Here is a 5,742-nt window from a genome sequence, read left to right on the forward strand (position 1 = left end):
TATATAAATATTTAAGTGCTTTTAACAGACATTTAAATGCTTTTAACCAAAAATTTTTTTAAAAGTTTATTAAATATTTATATACATATATATGATTAATATATATATATTAATATAATATATATATAAATATTAATATAATATAATATTTATATATATTCATATATATGATTAATATATATATTCATATATATGTATATAAATATTTCCACTACCTTGGCTAATTGCCTTTTACTCTATAAATAAATTCTTCCATGTTAATAGAGTTCAATTTACTGTTTTTCATTGTAAGGTTCAGAACTTTTTGTGTCCTATTTAAAAACTATTATTGCTATTAAATTTTAAAGATAGTCTCAATTTATATTTTTATTATTTTACCTTTCCCATTTTCTATATTTTGATGATTTACCTTACATTTTAAGCTACGTATTTTTGAAATACTAAATATAATACACTCTTCCTTTTTCCATTTGTCACGCAATGCCAGAGACTTAGATTTAATTCCATTGATTCACTCTACATTTTGAATGATTATTGCCATGCATTCATAAAATATTTATTTTAAATTTAACAATAAAGTATTGGTGTTATGCTTTCAAAATTTAATCACTATTTATAATTACCTACAATTTTATAATTACTCCCTCCCTTTACTTTCACATTTTGGTTACAATTCTGTTTTCGTCTTTTCCTCCAAGAACTATGTTCAAAAACCACACACACATACACATACACACACATTTGTAAAGTACTTTAATTTTAAGTGTACAGCTTATTTAAATCTTTATATTTACGTACATCCATAAAACCATCACCCAAATTATGATACGGACATTTTCAGCACTCCAAATTCTTCCTCATGGTCATAATATTTAGTTTTACTTGTTGTTAAAACATGTACAAATGAAACCTTACATATGGGCTTATTGTGTCTACTTTCTTTTTCTAAACATAACATTAGTGAGATTATCTGTGTTAATGTTTATATTTGAAGTTTTTCTAATGCTATACAGCCCTTTATTTTATAAATATATTAACATTTCTTAGTTTTCTTAACAATGGATTTTTTCTAGTTTATAAATAATATTAACAAAACTTCTAAAGCGTATTATTCTGTATGCATTTTGGTGAACATGCACACTCATATGTAAGTTGAAGCCCCGGGACATAAGTTAGGCATATAATCTGCTTGTTGTTAAACAGTTCTCCAAAGTGCTTTTCCATTTTTACATACCTGCCAGAAATATTTGATATTGAACTTTTTCATATGTTTTATGGTTATTTTAGTGCTTTCCATTGCAAAACATTCTCTAGGATTTCTGGCAATGTTAGCTTATAATTGTCTCTCTTTGTAATGTATTTGTCAGATTTTAATATCAGTGTTTTACCGTACTTATAAAATTAATTATTCTTTTCTTCCTATCTCAATCTATTTTTCTTCCTTTCTGTTTTTTTTTTTTCTCTTTTAAATTATATTAGAGTTATATTTCTTATCCTCTAAATATCTGGAAAACACTGTCAGAGAAACATCTGAACCCGAAGTTTTATTTTGGTTATATTTTATTATTAAAAATTTAATTTCTTTAACATATTTAGAAAGATTTACATTTTCTAATTGTTTCTACCTGTTTTGGTACACCTTATTTCTCAGAAAAACTTTTTATTTTATCTAAGATTTCATCATATTGCCTTTCAAATAGTTATAGAATATCTTATATATTCTGTTTTTTACATGGCATTAGCAACTTATGTTTTCTCTCATTTTTCTTGATCGGTTTGGCTACAATTTCATCACTTTTCTTTCACTTTTAAAAACATACATTGCTGATACTCTCTTATGAAATTACTATTTTATTCTATTGAATTTTTAATTTTTTTTTTAATTTGGTCTGTCTTTATTTTCTTTTCTTAAATTATACTTTAAATTCTGGGGTACATGTGCAGATCGTGCAGGATTGTTATATAGGTATGCACATGTATCAAATTTACATTTAGTTTTTTTTAAAACACTGTTTATTGATGAATGTGTTGATTATTTCCAAACATGTAAAGGTTTTTTTAGCTGGCTTTCTGTCATCTATTTAAAATTAAATTTCATTGAGAGTAGAATATATATTCTGTATGATTTCAATGCTTTAAATTTTATAATGTACAGTCAATTTTTAAATGCATCATGTGCATTGGAGAGAATCAATGTTCTGTAGTTGAGCATGGTATTCTTAGCATTTCTATCAGGTCAATTTAATTGCTCATGCTGTGACTTTATTTTTCTTGGCTTATTCTATCAATTATTCAGGGAGCTTTTTTAAACCTCCAGTTATATTTGTAAATGTTGTTCTCTCTCTTCCATTAGCTTTCTTATAAAATTTTGAAACTATTTTTAGGAAGATACGCGTTTGAGACTATTCTTTTTTCCTGTTTATTACTTTAGCAGAAAAAAAAAATCATTTTGGTGTTGATTTAACTTGTAAATATTTTTTACTAGTCCTCACTGGTTTGCCCTTGTGGGTGTTATTCTTTTTTTGTTGTTTTTTTCATGATTTCCAGCTTTCTTTTATTCTACCTTGTCCATGCACAATAAAACAAAACAGAATAACATTTTGCACAAAAACTCAGCTAACTGGCTACAACAAAATACAATGAGTCATCCTCATGAGCATGTGGACTTGCTGTATCTCTGTCAACCTTTAATTTTTTTCAATAAATAGCTACAAAGATGGAAAAGTCAACTCTGTGAAAAATCAACTCTTGACAGTAAGATTTCTGAAAATGAACTATTAGACTTAACAAAGCGGTGGTTGTCGGTGACCTTGACGAAAGCGTTATCAAAGGGGTCAAATGCCTGAATAAAATGGGTTTTGTAGAAGGAAAAAATAGGGTGTTATTTTTTGTTATCTTTTGTTTCCATTTTAAATAATTTTATTTCACTTAAAAACCTTTCAGTATTTCCTGCATTGCGGTTTGATAGAATCTCACATTTCTCAAGGACTTTGTCAATAACATCTCCATTTTCTGTGTATTTTTGAAGATATTTTTCTAGGTAGAGAAATTTAAATATTTACTTTTTAAACATACTTTAACTATATCATTCCATTTTCTCTGCTTTTATAGCTTCTTTAAATAGTTTGTCATAATTCTTACTGCTGTTCCTTTGACCATGCGGTGCCTGTGTGTGAGTTTCTCTGCATTTTTTGTCTTGGGATCTTGTAACCTTGAATGTGTTTGTTGAACACGCATCAGTTTTAGAAAAGTTTTAGTCACTATGCCTTAAGATAGTTATCTATGCTCTCCTCTCCTCTTTTTTTCTGGAATTTTAACTGCATTATCTTTTACGCCATTTTATTGGGTTCCACAAGTATCCTATGATCTGATATGTATTCCTACTTTTTCCTCTCTCTGTGCTTTAGTTTAGACAATTTATATTGATGTGTTTGAGTTTACCAATCCTGCCTTCTGCTTTGTCTGATATGTTCTTAAATTTTCCTCATCAAGTCTTATTAATAATTTTTCAGAGTTTGTGGGTGTTCAGAAATCCAATTTTTTCTGTTTTTATTCATTTAAATTTATCTTAAAATATTTTATCTTAAATGATTTTTCTAACTTTTAAATTGATTTTTCATCTATTAATCACATTTTTGAAGTATTTTTCTAACTCCAACATGTAGATTTGCTACAGGCCTGTTTTATTTTGTGAATTTTTACTATTGATTGTACTTTCTGACTCTTTGCATATGAATAAATGATCATAGAAATTAAAAGGGGCATCAGTTTCCACAGGGGAGGGTTTTCCTTTTTCTTGCAGGCAGAAAGGATGAGGTGCTGATTATATTAATTCAATTATTAACTGAATTATTATTGGCTTGGTTTGTAGATAGACCTCATTTTCTTCTTTCTGCTCATCACCGTTTCTGGGCTGTGACCATCCCAAGGTTTTAATTAAGAAACTGGTCTCTTGTTCTCTGTCTCTCTCACCACATATAGCCCTTTAACCACTGCAGGAGATTAAAGTTTAACTCTTTGGAGATGTGAACTCAGCTCCCTTTCCTGTACATCTTCAAATGGCAGTAAATATCCTGAAAAGGCTGGTGGCCTTATGTTTGATGCAGGCCTCTACATCCGACAGGACATTATCAACCAAGCCCCAAACACTGAAAAAGATTTCACTCTGACTCTTCAGTTAGTCTGAATTTTCAGGCGTGTCCTTGTGCTTTTCAAAGGAAATTTTGAGTCTCTTGCCTACATACAACAGGATCAGAACCTGGCAAGTGTTTGGAGGGGGACACCTACAATACATTTCTTACTGACCTTTCCCTCTGACAGATCTTTGTTTTCTAAGCCCAGCAAGAGGGCAGTACAGGAGATTTCAGTCAACCTTTGTAGCCCAGGACCAGCTTCTTACACTTCTTCACCCCAAATTCTTGTGGAGAAAACCAGCTTTGTGTTTCAGCTCCTATATAATCATATTTATCTCTTCAGTTTCCATAACTGCCTAAAGCTCCACTCCACTGTTTCCACTTTGCAGCAGAACAGTCACACAGAATGTGTCCAGAATAAGTTCCTTTGATGGGTCACAATCTTTATTATTTGTATTGTTTGGGACATCATCAAAAGATCTCCACTTTTGAGAAGTTCTTCACTTAAGTCTGTCTTCTATCATTCTCTCTTTCTTTCTCATTCATTCATTCATTTATTCATCTATCTATCCCCTTCTTCCCCCTCTCTCAGGCTCTCACTTTCTTCTCGTCTATCATTTGACTATGAAAACACCCTCCAGACCTGTTCAGTGCCAGAATTTGACTAATGTCCTGAGGGGAAATACAATCATTTAGGGTGGAATCTATGAAGTGTCTACCAACTCTGAATATTCAAGTGTGCCCTGAATTGGGGCAATAAAAATCGTCTTGCTTCTCCAAGTTTACATCTCTCTGAATCCACAGCTACTCTAGTTCTCCTTAATAGTTATTTATTCTTTCTGATTTTTTTCTTTTTTTTTTTGTTCACCTCCCGCCACCTATTTATTCTTTCTCAAGAGGTTATTTCTTACCTTGCTTTTATTTTTGCAGAAATGCCATTTTGCCCAGAAGCAACTTCATTCATCCAGAAGTAAAGGTGTTCTTGTCATTTTGCACTTTTCCCCCGTGTTTTTCTAACTTTTTTATTTTGAAACATTTCAAATCTACAGAAGCAATTCAAAAGTAATACAAGTTTGCAAGAATAAACAGTCATGTACTGCTTAACTATAAATACCAGCTGTAATAGCTACATTTATTTCATTGATCTCTCAACTTTTCTCTCAACTTCAATCCCAATAAATGTATACATACATATATACATATATTGATTTTACATAATGATATACTATTTTCTAATGTAAAGTATGTATTTATGTTTTCCCAAAGTTAAATCATATATAAGCTGACACCTCAATCTTCTCACAGTAGTTTGCAAGCTCTGCTCCTCAGTGTGCTGTACTGCTTAATTGCATTTTGCAACTTTTGATTCTTGTTTTATATAAATGTATAAGTTCCTTGAACTTGACGCAATAATGAATCTATTCATATTTTTCTGACCTGGTAGATTTTTAGCTCCTAATATATTCTAAAATCACATTAAACTCTGTCTATCTGAGTACACATGGACACATAGAGAGGAACAACCCACACTGGGGCCTATCAGAAGGTGGAGGGTGGGAAGAGAGAGAAGATCAGGAAAAATAACTGATGTGTACTAGGCTTAACGCCT

This window comes from Sapajus apella, unplaced genomic scaffold (assembly GCF_009761245.1).
Source record: "Sapajus apella isolate SASKATOON/1434 unplaced genomic scaffold, GSC_monkey_1.0 scaffold14, whole genome shotgun sequence".
Classification (NCBI taxonomy): domain Eukaryota; kingdom Metazoa; phylum Chordata; class Mammalia; order Primates; family Cebidae; genus Sapajus; species Sapajus apella.